The 13,126-nt window shown below is 47.6% G+C and overlaps 1 protein-coding gene across 7 annotated transcripts in view; it reads left to right on the top strand.

Moving 5' to 3' along the window:
- The first annotated feature begins 232 nt into the window (after nucleotides 1-232).
- The window catches only part of LOC136004508 (uncharacterized), a 47,371-nt gene continuing 34,477 nt past the window's right edge, over nucleotides 233-13,126 (top strand). For 5 of the 7 annotated variants that reach the window (XR_010608511.1, XR_010608506.1, XR_010608510.1 and 2 more), the window contains exon 1: nucleotides 233-1,416. The gene's annotated coding sequence lies outside the window, so the exon portion shown is untranslated. Of the gene's footprint in view, nucleotides 2,743-13,126 lie in introns of those variants that run through there. The other 2 variants (XR_010608505.1, XR_010608507.1) reach the window with 2 other exon arrangements.

The raw sequence follows: 13,126 nt of genomic DNA, 5'->3' as shown, positions 1-13,126 counted from the left end.
TGCTTCGGGGAATGAAACACTGCACCGGAGCATGGGTGAGGCCTCTGACCGCCGGCACAGTGCTGCATATACCGGGCCCGGCTCCCCGCGCCAGGGCCAGGCTGTGTCGTGGCTCCACGCGCCGTGTGCTCTGGCGGCACCGCCATCTTGGCCGGCTGTCTGGCGACCCTTTGTCTGCGGCTCTCTGCGCCTGCAGCGGGACCGGGTAAGGCTGACTGGGTCCCGCCGTCCACCCGAGGGTCGGCCTCTGATGGCCCAGTCCATCCGTCAGGGCTGTCGGGATGGCCCCTCGGTCGTCTGTCGGCATCTTTGGGCTGAGCTCTTCTGTCCATCCTTCTGCCACGTGAGCGGCGTCCGTGTGTCCTTCCGCCTGTGGGCTGGATTCCTCCTGCCGCCTCCTGGGTGCTGTTTTGCCGGCTGGATCCTTCCGTTGGCAGGAAGCTGATGGGATCTCTGTGTCTGTCTAGGGGGAAATGGGTTCAGCTCCTCCTTTTATCTGTTTGTCTGAGGGGACTGCTGGGATTTATCCCTTCTTCTGTCAGTCTGAGGATGAGGAGTTGATGTTTGCCTCCTTGTAAGGTTTGAGAGGATCTGTTGTCCCCACCTGTAGGGGACAGGGGCAGTGCATCCCCGATGTGAGCTGGGGTGTTGGTGGTTCCTCCCTAGGTGAGGGCACAGGGTGTGTGCCTAACTGCCTGTCCTCAGCCCTGCCTGCCCAGGGAGGGTGCAGCAGTCTCGTGTTCCTGCCCTCCCTGCGGCTCTCTGCAGGGATGGTGAGGTCAGGCCCTCTGAGGGCCAGCTGTTTTGGATGAGACCTGTTCCTGGGCTGGCCACTCCATCCTGTCAGCTGCTGCTGCTGTGTATGAAGCTGTGACTGCAGGACAGCTGGCTCCCTTGTCTGCCTTCTGGGCACAGTGGGGGTTGTTTCCTCTCAGTCTCTCTCTGGATGGGGAGCCAGAGGTAGGGCAGGGTCTGCAGGTTTGATCCGGCTCCTGCCCTGTTGGCTGTGGGGATGGACAGGAAGGGAGAAGGCTGTTTGGACTGAGATTGCAGTTGTTCTTGAAGTGGGGTACTCTTAGCTTTTTGTCTGCTGGGGATAGGATTGCTTGTAACTTTGCTTGAGAACTGAGTGGGACTGCCCATATATGGTGGTTTGTGAAATGCCTGTGGATCATGTTGGATGCTGGCACTGAATATAGCTGTGGCGATGCAGAACGAGCCCTGTAGGCAGAAGGGTGGGGAATGACCTTGAGACAGCCAGCTGCGTTTGGCCAGAGGCTCAGAAGGTTCTAGTGGGGTGTGTGACAGGCTCTTCTCTTCTCAGGTGAACCCTCTGCTGAGGGAAGGAACACTCTGTGCTCCCAGGTCAGGGAACCATGTCCCGTCGGAAACAGACCACTCCTAACAAAGTTCACTGTGAGTATTATGTTATGCAGCATTGTGGGATCCTTGCCCCAGCTGGATTGTTGTGGAGCGAGACAGTAAGGAGGGGAATGATGACAGCGTACAGTTTGTAGGGGGATGGTGGTTACTCGCATTTTGTCACAGGGGCTGTAAGATGAGAAACTGATCTTTGTTCATCAGGGGAGCTGGCTGTGTCCTGGCATGGCAGAGATAGACTTGAAAAATGACTAATGCTGTAAAGGTAGGTATGTATGTGCAGGGCCTGTAGCTGTGCTTTGCATTCACACTGTCACAAGTGCAAATTAGTATACTAAGAAACGCGACTTCAGGGCTCTGGCCTGTCTTGGGTAGCAAAGAAAGTTCTAGGCCAAGGTGGTTTGACTGTGTGGCTGAAAGCCAGGAATTCCTGGGTTCTGATCGTTGCCCTACCACAGACTCAACTAATTGGCCTTGGACACATTACTTAAGCTCACTCTACCTCAGTTTCCTTCCAGATAATGTAAGTAAAGCCATGCAGTGGCCAAATAACTTACTGGACAGATAAATGCTCTGCTGACAGACAGGGTATGCCACAAAGTGACCACACGCTAGCTGTGTAATATGCAGAGTTCCTGCAGTGTGCACTCGCAGCCCAGAAAGCCAACCGTATCCTGTTCTGCATCAAAAGGAGCATGACTAGTAGGTTGAAGGAGGTGATCCTGCCCCTCTACTCTGCTCTTGTGAGACCTCACCTGGAGTATTGTGTGCAGTTCTGGTGTCCTCAACATAAAAAGGACATGGAACTGTTGGAACAGGTTCAGAGGAGGGCCACAAGGACGATCAGGGGACTGGAGCACCTCCCGTATGAATATAGGCTGAAGAAGTTGGGGCTGTTCAGCCTGGAGAAGAGAAGGCTGCGTGGAGACCTCATAGCAACCTTCCAGTATCTGAAGGGGGTCTACAGGGATGCTGGGGATGGACTACTCATTAGGGACTGTAGTGACAGGAAGAGGGGTAACGGGTTAAAACTTAAACAGGGGAAGTTTAAATTGGATATAAGGAGGAAATTCTTTCCTGTTAGGGTGGTGAGACACTGGAATTGGTTGCCCAGGGAGGTTGTGAGTGCTCCATCCCTGGCGATGTTCAAGGCCAGGATGGACAAAGCGTTGAGTGGCATGGTTTAGTGTGAGGTGTCCCTGCCCATGGCAGGGGGGTTGGAACTAGATGATCTTAAGGTCCTTTCTAACCCTAACTATTCTATCATTCTTTGATTCTATAATGGGGGTCTATCTGGCCCCATATTACAATTATTTGCTGCTCAAAATCATTCAAACATTAAAACTAGTATGTGGCGTTTGACCCTGCCTTTTGTTATTATTACAAGAGCTGATTTGTTTAGAATACATGCTAGTACTGAGATAACACACCATATTCATTCCTGGAATCAATCCCACATTTGTACTACACATCCATATGTGTTGGGAATTGCAATGGGCTTGACTATTAATTAAGGGAACTTGACCTATGAAATAAAAGCGGAAAAAATTATTTTTAAGACATATTTTTCTCCTACTGATGTCACAGAAAATGCTAGTATCATACCTTTTAAGTGAAGAGCTTCTGCATGTCTACCAGTGAATCTCACCCGAGAATGGTAAAGTGAAGGAGGTTTAGATCACTTTGTTCAATTGTTACAAACGGATATTCAAGATAGAAAGCGTAGAATTAAGCGTTTTATAGGTTGGCTTTTATTTACTATAATATCGGCTATCATAATATTAGCTGCTGCGTCTACCGCTATTGCATCACTAACAAAATCGGTACAAATGGCTCACACTGTTAGCCAGGCTTTGCAAAGTCACTAATGAACTTAGTATTCAAACCACAATTGATGAACAGATAATGATTCATTTAGATGCTTTAGAATCTGCAATATTATGGTTAGGAGATAAACAAGAAGCTTTGTGTATTGAAACAAGGGGGACAGAAAATCACAAAATGGAATATAAAAACCTTTAGAATCAGTTTTAAGTAATGCTAAGTTTGATGGCTTTGTAACAGTAGCAATGGAAAATTACTAAAGTGCATGGTACATAGAAAAAAAAATAGAGTGCAGCTAGAGAACACACTGAGCATTCTTGTGCAAGATAAATTGTTATAGTTGACAGAGTTTTAAGAAAAACAGGCTAGAAGAACAGGACACAGGGATAAGGAGTATCTGGGAATGGCAGGTGTCCAGGATGGGCTACTGTTAAACTAACTGATAAGTAGGAGGATAGGAGGATTATTATGTCTCCTGTGCTAATGAACCAATTAAACTGGTATGAGCATCTACTGCGCATGCTCCAAAGGCTGCCAGAAGTGATGAAGATTGTTGGAAGAAGTAAACGACCCTCAGAGACCACCACCACAATTCTGTACGCATGTGGGGAACTTTCTGGAAAATGACGTAATGTATGTATGACCAGGGACTATATAAGGACGGCTTGTGGAGCAACAGAGAGAGACACACGTTAGGAGGAGCTATCCCCCGTGTCTCCCGGCACGGCAATTAAGAATACCTGCTTGTCAGCTTGAAAACTTTGTTGGCAAGTTTGTTCCTGGAGTTTTCTCCGAATCAATCTGGCGACCCAGATGGGACCCTCTCTGCTTGGCTGCAGGACCCGCTGAGGACAGGGCTCCCTAGGGCCCTCGGGAATTTTTCCCAGAGGGACTCCTCGACTCATTCGGATCACTGCAGGAGCAGACAAGGACCATCTTCATAAAAGGTATTCGTTTCTTTTGTATGGTCTGTAAGGTGCAGGGGGCATCTTGCATAAAGATTAAATAGGTAATTGGGTTGGTTTGGTAAGCGTACGCAAGGTTTGGAAGCCTTCCGTAAATCGAGATAGGAAATCTCGTAGGTAAAGGCGTATACCCGGCTGCTAGCGTCCGTTTGGTGTACACCCACAAGAAGCAGGGGGCATCTTGTGGTTTGGGTCCTACAAGACGCAGGGGGTGTCTTGTGGAAATGGTTTTGGATCTTGTTGGTATTTGATTTATTTTGTGGCTTGTTACGTTAAGGATTTTGGCCGTGTGATTTGGTATTGGTGACAGGATGTTATAACTGTGTTATTAACTGTTGTTTGTTTGATAGAATTTTAGTCTCTGTCTCCAGTGTTGTAACTGTGTGCAGTGTGTCTGTGGGATCCCGTGTGTGTGTGTGAATGTGAGACTGATAATGGAAAGTTAGCAGAGTGAAGAGATCTTGAAAAAGAGTCTTTTAGGGTGCATTTTGGCACACTGGAAGGAACTAGGAGGGTGTCCTCCTAGATCAGTTGCTGAGGTGAGTGATCAGTTGCTGAGGTGAGTAGCTTGAGAGAGGACGCTTGCAACACCGGAGCGGAGAGGGGAGAGATCAGCGTCCAGGAGCCTCACCTCAGAGCGACAAGAGCCACTGAGGAGGGAGCCTCAAGTCCTCAACAGGACTTGCCCAGGACTTGGAAGCTCAGCTCCCACGAGGGGCTGACTCACAGGGGGCGGAGCCAGGAGGCTCGGTGTCAGATTCAAACCGGCCATCAAGGGCCACTCTCGATCAGTTGCTGAGGTGAGTAGCTTGAGAGAGGACGCCTGCAACACCGGAGTGGAGAGGGGAGAGATCAGCGTCCAGGAGCCTCACCTCAGAGCGACAAGAGCCACTGAGGAGGGAGCCTCAAGTCCTCAACAGGACTTGCCCAGGACTCGGAAGCTCAGCTCCCGCGAGGGGCTGACTCACAGGGGGCGGAGCCAGGAGGAGTGGCACCAGCTGGGAGTGGCTAAAAAACCTTCCTAGGGAGCGCGGCGAACAGAGCCGGCAAACAGAGAGCGTCGAGGCAGAGGGTCGAGGCAGCTTGCGCGGCAGTTCGCGCGGGCAGGCGAGCGGGCAGGCGAGCGGGCAGGCGAGCGGGCAGGGAAGCGTTCCAACCGCCTCATCGAGAGGACTCGCCTGGAGTACAGGAGGGGGAAGGAGTGCTGAGGGACGTAGACGGATTGATTGACCAGATAGATCATGGTTACAACACGATCGAAAGCTGTAGTGAGTACTAATGTGGGTATCCAGACTGAGCCTTCCTGCAGACATGCAGCTGTGCAGGTCTCTGGCTGCAGCGAATGCCTGAGCCTGGCACTTGTATTGGAGGGAGCCAGTGATACTGCTTGTGTTCGCTGTGAGCAAATAAATGACCTGCTCAGGCAGGTGGCTGAACTGAGGGAGGAGGTGGAAAGGTTGAGAGCCATTAGAGAGTGTGAAAGTGAAATAGATTGGTGGAACCACACCCTAAGGCAAGGGCAGAGGGAAGTGGTTCAACAAGATATGGATCCCCTTCCCTCCTACCATCAGACAGAAGGAGAGAGCTTAATGGACAAGGATGGATGGAGGGAGGTTCCTCCTCGGAGAGGTAAGCGAAAACCCTCACAATCCCTTCCTCCCTCCCAATTGCCCTTGAATAACAGGTACGAGGTCTTGGAAATTCAGGGCCAGGTGAATGGAGATGGTGAGGCAAATCTATCTAGTGAGTCACCCAGGGCTAGTCACTCACCCACATACCTCAGAACTTCCCCAACCAAGAAGAAAAGACGAGTAATTGTGGTGGGTGACTCCCTTCTGAGGGGAACAGAAGGGCCCATTTGTCGACCGGATCCACCCCACAGGGAGGTCTGCTGCCTGCCTGGGGCTCGGATTAGAGATGTTAAAAAGAAGCTCTCTGAACTGGTGCAGCCGTCTGACTACTACCCACTGCTGGTTTTTCAGGTTGGCAGTGACGAAATTATTACGAGGAACGTAATGGCAATGAAGAGAGACTACAGGGCCCTGGGACGGCTGGTTAAAGGGTCTGGAGCGCAAGTGGTGTTTGCCTCCATACCTGTTGCAAGCGAGGGTGAAGGGATATATAAGAAGACTCTGCAGGTTAATGTATGGCTACGTGACTGGTGCCAAAGGCAGGGGTTTGGGTTTTTCAGTCACGGGCTGCTGTATGGGACACCTGGTTTGCTGGTGACAGGCGGGATACACCAGTCCCAGAGAAGAAAAAGGGTTTTGGGGCAGGAGTTAGCAGGGCTTATTGACAGGGCTTTAAACTAGTTAGGAAGGGGGGAGGGGATTTAACTGGGCCTGTTGGGGACAAGCCCAAGAGGAACATGCTAGGGATTGAAGGATGGCGGGCTAAGGAGGACTATCAATCTCTTGTTTCACTTGTGGGAAAGGATAGCTCTTTAGACCCTGTCCCGCAGGGGAAAAAGGGTACTAGGACTGGCTCCCTGAAATGCCTGTACACCAATGCACGCAGCATGGGGAATAAACAGGAGGAGTTAGAAGTCTGTGTGCGGGCTAAAGGTTATGATCTAGTGGCGATTACAGAGACATGGTGGGACAGTTCACATGATTGGAATGTGGTCATGGATGGCTATATCCTTTTTAGGAAAGATAGGTCAGCAAAGCGAGGTGGTGGAGTTGCTCTTTACGTGAGAGAGCAACTAGAATGTATTGAGTTCTGTCCGGGGTCGGATGAGGAGCAAGTGGAATGTCTGTGGGTACGAATCAAGGGGCTGACTGGCACGGGTGATACAGTTGTGGGGGTCTATTACAGACCTCCTGATCAGGACGAAGGAGTTGATGAGGCTTTCTACAGGCAACTGGAAGTAGCCTCGCGACTACATGCCTTAGTCGTCGTGGGGGACTTTAACTACCCCGATATTTGCTGGAAGACTCACACAGCCAGTCATTCACAGTCTAGGAGGTTCCTCGAGTGCATTGATGATAATTTCTTAATGCAAATGGTGGACGTACCAACTAGGAGAGCAGCGCTGCTAGATTTAGTACTCGCCAACAAGGAGGGTTTGGTCGAAGTGTTGACGGTCAATGGCAGCCTTGGCTGCAGTGACCATGTGATGGTGGAGTTTAGGATCCTGTGTGGGAGGAATAGAATACCTAGCAAAGCCACAGTTCTGGATTTCCGAAGGGCCAACTTTGGCCTCTTCAGTCAACTGCTAAGGGAAGTCTCATGGGAAAGTTTACTAGGCGGTAACCAAGATAGTTGGTTAGCATTCAAGCACCGCTTCTTCCAAGCTCAGGATCGGAGCGTCCCAATGAGTAGGAAGTCAAGTAAGGGATCTAGGAGACCGGCGTGGTTAAACAAGGAGCTGCTGGGCAAACTCAAGTGGAAAAGGAGAATCTATGGATTATGGAAGGAGGGGCTGGCCGCTTGGGAGGAATATAGGACAGTTGTTAGAGGATGTAGGGAGGCAATTAGGACAGCTAAGGCCTCCTTGGAACTCAATCTTGCTAGTCGGGTTAAAGACAATAGAAAGGGCTTCTTCAAATACATAGCAAATAAAACTAAAACAAGAGGCAATATAGGCCCACTGCTGAACGAAATGGGTACCCTGGAGACAGAGGATATAAAGAAGGCAGAGGTGCTGAATGCCTTCTTTGCCTCTGTCTTTACTCCTGCAGACTCTCCCCGAGGGCCCCGGATTTCTATAGCCCCAGAAGGAGTCAGGACAAAGGAGGAGTTTGCTTTGGTAGATGAGGATTGGGTTAGGGATCAGCTATGCAAACTGGACATCTGTAAATCGATGGGTCCGGATGGAATGCACCCACGGGTGCTGAGGGAGCTGGCAGAGGTCATTGCTAGGCCACTTTCCATCATCTTTGGTAAGTCGTGGGAAATGGGCGAGGTGCCTGAGGATTGGCGGATGGCAAAGGTCACACCAATCTATAAGAAGGGCAAGAAGGAGGACCCGGGTAATTATAGACCGGTCAGCCTTACCTCCATCCCTGGAAAGATGATGGAACAACTTATTCTTGACTCCATCACTAGGCATATCAAGGATGAGGGGGTCATTAAGAACAGCCAACATGGTTTTATGAGGGGGAAGTCATGTATGACCAACCTTATAGCCTTCTATGAGGAAGTGACTAGGTGGAGGGATGATGGTAGAGCGGTAGATGTAGTTTTTCTTGATTTCAGTAAGGCATTTGATACTGTCTCCCACAGCATCCTCATAGATAAGCTAAGGAAGTGTGGGCTTGACGATCAAGTAGTGAGGTGGATCGAGAACTGGTTGAAAGGAAGAAGGCAGAGAGTTGTGGTCAATGGCGCAGAATCTAGCTGGAGGTCTGTGACTAGTGGAGTTCCTCAGGGGTCGGTGCTGGGACTGGTGCTGTTTAATATTTTCATCAATGACCTGGATGAGGGAACTGAGTGCACCCTCAGCAAGTTTGCTGATGACACAAAACTGGGAGGAGTGGCTGACACACCAGAGGACTGTGCTGCCATTCAGCGAGACCTGGACAGGCTGGAGAGTTGGGCGGGGAGAAACTTGATGAAATTTAACAAGGGCAAGTGTAGAGTCTTGCATCTGGGGAAGAACAACCCCATGTACCAGTACAGGTTGGGGGTTGACCTGCTGGAAAGTAGTGAAGGGGAAAGGGACCTGGGGGTCCTGGTGGATAGGAGGATGACCATGAGCCAGCAATGTGCTCTTGTGGCCAAGAAGGCAAATGGCATCTTAGGGTGCATTAGAAAGGGAGTGGTTAGTAGGTCAAGAGAGGTTCTCCTCCCCCTCTACTCAGCCTTGGTGAGGCCGCATCTGGAATATTGCGTCCAGTTCTGGGCCCCTCTGTTCAAGAAGGACAGGGAATTGCTGGAAGGAGTCCAGCGCAGAGCCACAAAGATGATTAAGGGAGTGGAACATCTCCCTTATGAGGAGAGGCTGAGGGAGCTGGGTCTCTTTAGCTTGCAAAAGAGGAGACTGAGGGGTGACCTCATCAATGTTTACAAATATGTGAAGGGTAGGTGTCAGGATGATGGAGCTAGGCTTTTTTCAGTGATATCCAGTGATAGGACAAGGGGCAATGGGTGTAAACTGGAACATAGGAAGTTCCACGTTAACATCAGGAAGAACTTCTTTACTGTAAGAGTGACAGAGCACTGGAACAGGTTGCCCAGGGGGGTTGTGGAGTCTCCTACACTGGAGATATTCAAGGCCCGCCTGGACAAGTTCCTGTGTGATGTACTGTAGGTTACCCTGCTCTTGCAGGGGGGTTGGACTAGATGATCTTTTTAGGTCCCTTCCAACCCTTGGGATTCTGTGATTCTGTGATTCTGTCCTGGGGGCTCGGTAAATAAGAAAACATTGGTAAAATATTGTAGCCAATGGTGGCCTTTGTATATTTTGGAAAATCAGGGAAAATGGCCTGAAAATGGAACTCTGAACTATAATATATTGTTACAATTAATGTTGTTTTGAGGTGGCAAGGAAAATGGGATGAAGTAATGTATGCAGATATGTTTTTCACTTTAAGAAACCACGTGGAGTGAGGGACTGAATGTAGAATTAATAAAGCTCTGCCAGATCCCTTAATTTTCGCTTTGGAAAAGGACACGGAAAAACTGAAAGTTAAGATGGAGAGATGTTGTTCAGCCTGTGATATTGGGGAAAGATGTTTAAAGTAAAAAAAACAGTAATCAGGAATCCAAACCTGAGTTTCCTACCTAGGATATGAAATAGCAGGAGGACAGACAGAACTTGGAGCTGCTAGAAAAGAAGCCATTTGTCAGACTCCATGACTGTCAACCACCAAGGAGCTCCAGGCATTCCTGGGAATGACCGGATGGGTGCAGACTTTGGATCCATGATTATGGTGTTCTGGTAAGACCACTATATGAACTGTTGAAAGGAAACCCTCCCTCTTTAAAACGGACTGATACAGCAGAGGGGCTTTTAAAAATTTAAAAACAGAGCCAATGAGAGCTGCAACTCTGTGACTTCCGGATGTGACTAAATCCTTTAGGCTATATTCCTATAAAAAACAAGGAATAGCCTTGGGGGTCCTTGCTCAGAAACTAGGACCATACAGAAGGACTGTGGTGTATTTTTCAAAACAACTGGATGAAGCGAGCAAAGGATGGCCCGGATGTCTAAGAGCTGTGGCCGCAGTCATCATAAGTATTGAAGAGGCTCGCAAATTCACCTTGGGACAGAAGATTACTGTGCTAGTGTCCCATGCGGTATCAGCAGTCCTGGAGCAGAAAGGAGCCCACTGGTTATCTCCTTCACGTTTTTTAAAATACCAGGCCACCCTTGTGGAACAGGATGATATAGAAATTGTGGTCACTAATGTTGTGAATCCAGCATCCTTTTTGCAGGAACAACTGACAGAACTACTAACACACAATTGCTTGGCCACCATAGAGACTGTGTATTTGAGCCGACCAGACTTGAAAGAAAAACCTCTGGAAGGCGCTGATTCTTGGTTTACTGAGGTAGTAGCTTCATGAACGAAAGCAGGTGAACGAAAGGCAGGATATGCCGTTACCACCACTTCACAGGTAATAGAAGCTAAACCTTTACCAGCAAACACCTCTGCCCAGAAGGCAGAAATAATAACATTAATGTGATCCCTGGAATTGGCTGAAGATAAAAGGATAAATATTTGGACTGATTCTAAATACGCATTTGGTGTGGTCCATGCACATGGTGCTATCTGGAAAGAGCAAGGACTTTTGAATACACAAGGGAAACAGATTAAACATGCTACAGAAATTCTACAATTACTAGAAGCTGTTCAGCTACCTGAAGAAGTAGCTATTATGTACTGTAAAGGACATCAAGGTGACTCTGATCAGGAAATTGGAAATAATTTGGCCGATTCTGAAGCCAAACGAGCAGCTGAACAATCTAAAATCATGTCCTTAATCCCCGATGGCAAACTAACAATTGAGAAATCTAAACCTAGATATTCAAAAGAGGATAGAAAATTTATTCAAGATCTAAAAGGACAGGAAAATAAAGAGGGTGGGGTTCAGATACCTGATGGGAGAATTGTAACCCCCTATAACCAACTCTGGAAGTTAGTTCAGGAGGAACATAATAAAACTCATTGTGATAGTAACTCTTTGTATAAACACTTAAACAAACAAATTGTAGGAAGAAATCTATATACTATAGTTCAGTTAGTGACAAAACAATGTCAGCTATGTCTTAAGAATAATCCTAAAACTGAAAATAGAAATCAAATTGGGACAATTGGGAGAGGAAGTTATCTGGGACAGCAGTGGCAATGCCTGGAGCTCCTTGATGGTCGACAGTCATGGAGTCTGACAAATGGCTTCTTTTCTAGCAGCTCCAAGTTCTGTCTGTCCTCCTGCTATTTCATATCCTGGGTAGGAAACTCAGGGTTGGATTTGTTGGGCCTTTCATTTGGATACCCAGTAACCATTCAGTCTCAGAAAATTGAATAATTCCACTGTCCTCTGGATACATTCTGCCTTTGTTTCTGTAGCAATTAATAGGTCATCCACATATTTTAACAGAGTCCCGTCTGAGTAGGTGGCTTCCATGATTCTAGTTCTCATGCTAGCTGATTTCCAAAAATTGCTGGACTGTTTTAAACTCTTTAGGTAATGCTGTCCAAGTTAATTGAGTTTCCCTTCCTGTGTCAGGATTTTCCCATTCAAAAGCAAATAACTTTGGCTTTCTTTGGCCAGTGGTAAGCAAAAGAAAGTGTCCTTTAAATCCAGGATGGCAAACCATTTCTGATTATTATTCAGTTTAGTCAATAAGTCATATGAATTAGCTACTACTGGACGAATATCCTCTGCTGTTTTGCTGATTGCCCTGAGATCTTGAACCAATCTGCAACTTTTAACTTTTCCCATCATATTCCTTTACTGTCCAGATAGGATTGTTATATTCCAATTCACATTCAATTAATAATCTATATTTTAAAATTTATCAGTGATTGTTGATTCCCTTTGATCTTCTAATTTTAAGGGATATTGTTTTATTCTAATTGAGCAAGCCCCCCCCCTTTTTTATTTACACTTTTAGAGGCAAAGCATTTTTCGCCTTACCTGGAACTTGAGATGCCCATACTCCTAGATATACCTGATTAAGGTGTTCTTCTATTTCAGGGAGGTCCTCCTGTTTGCTTTTCTGCTGAATTACAGATAAACTCAAAACTGCAATTAATTGATTATTTTTAACTCTAAATTCCATTTTGCCTTCTTTAAATGTTGCTTCTTGCCCTAATGAAGATTTTAGAGAATTTGGCATGCATAAAAATTTATGCATTCCTATTTGTTTTCCCAATTTGTATTTTAAAGGTTTCAGAAAGAATGCCTCTCTTCTTTTTTTTTTTTTTTTTTTCCTGGTGGCCAGTAGCTCCCACATCTGTAGCAAATTCTTTTCTCTCTGATTTAATACCAAATAACTTGCTCGTGTAATCACTAAAATTCCACTTTATTTCCTCTAGTCCCTAGTTTTAATTTAACCAGTGGATCTGGTAGGGTAGATTCCCCAGGTCCCCGTCAGTCTAGTTGCAATTCAGTCACCGGATCCACCCCATGGCACTGCCCCCCCCACCCAGGGCAGTCTCACTTCCAATGTCCAAACTCCCCATAGCACACACACTGATCCGCTTCCACAGAAGAAGAGCTCACTCCCCCACCTCTGCCCGACATCCCTCCTCCCAGGCTCAAACACAGGAGCTGCTCGAGCTCCCCTCCTTTCCCCCTTGGTTTTCCCTTTTGTTTTTTTTTATCTCACAGTTGCTCACCCTGCTCTGCAGGGGCTGCAGATGCCTGCCTCTGCAACAGCACTTCTGCTTTAACCCTTTCTTAACTCTGAATGTGAATCTGCCGCTTTTTGCCAGTGGCAGCAATCTCTTCCTCCTTATCAATATCAGATAGGACAGGTGCAGAGGGTGCTCCTCTCAGAGGTA

The sequence above is a fragment of the Lathamus discolor genome, chromosome W (assembly GCF_037157495.1).
Source record: "Lathamus discolor isolate bLatDis1 chromosome W, bLatDis1.hap1, whole genome shotgun sequence".
Taxonomy (NCBI): domain Eukaryota; kingdom Metazoa; phylum Chordata; class Aves; order Psittaciformes; family Psittacidae; genus Lathamus; species Lathamus discolor.
This window is presented reverse-complemented; position numbering and strand designations above follow the sequence as displayed.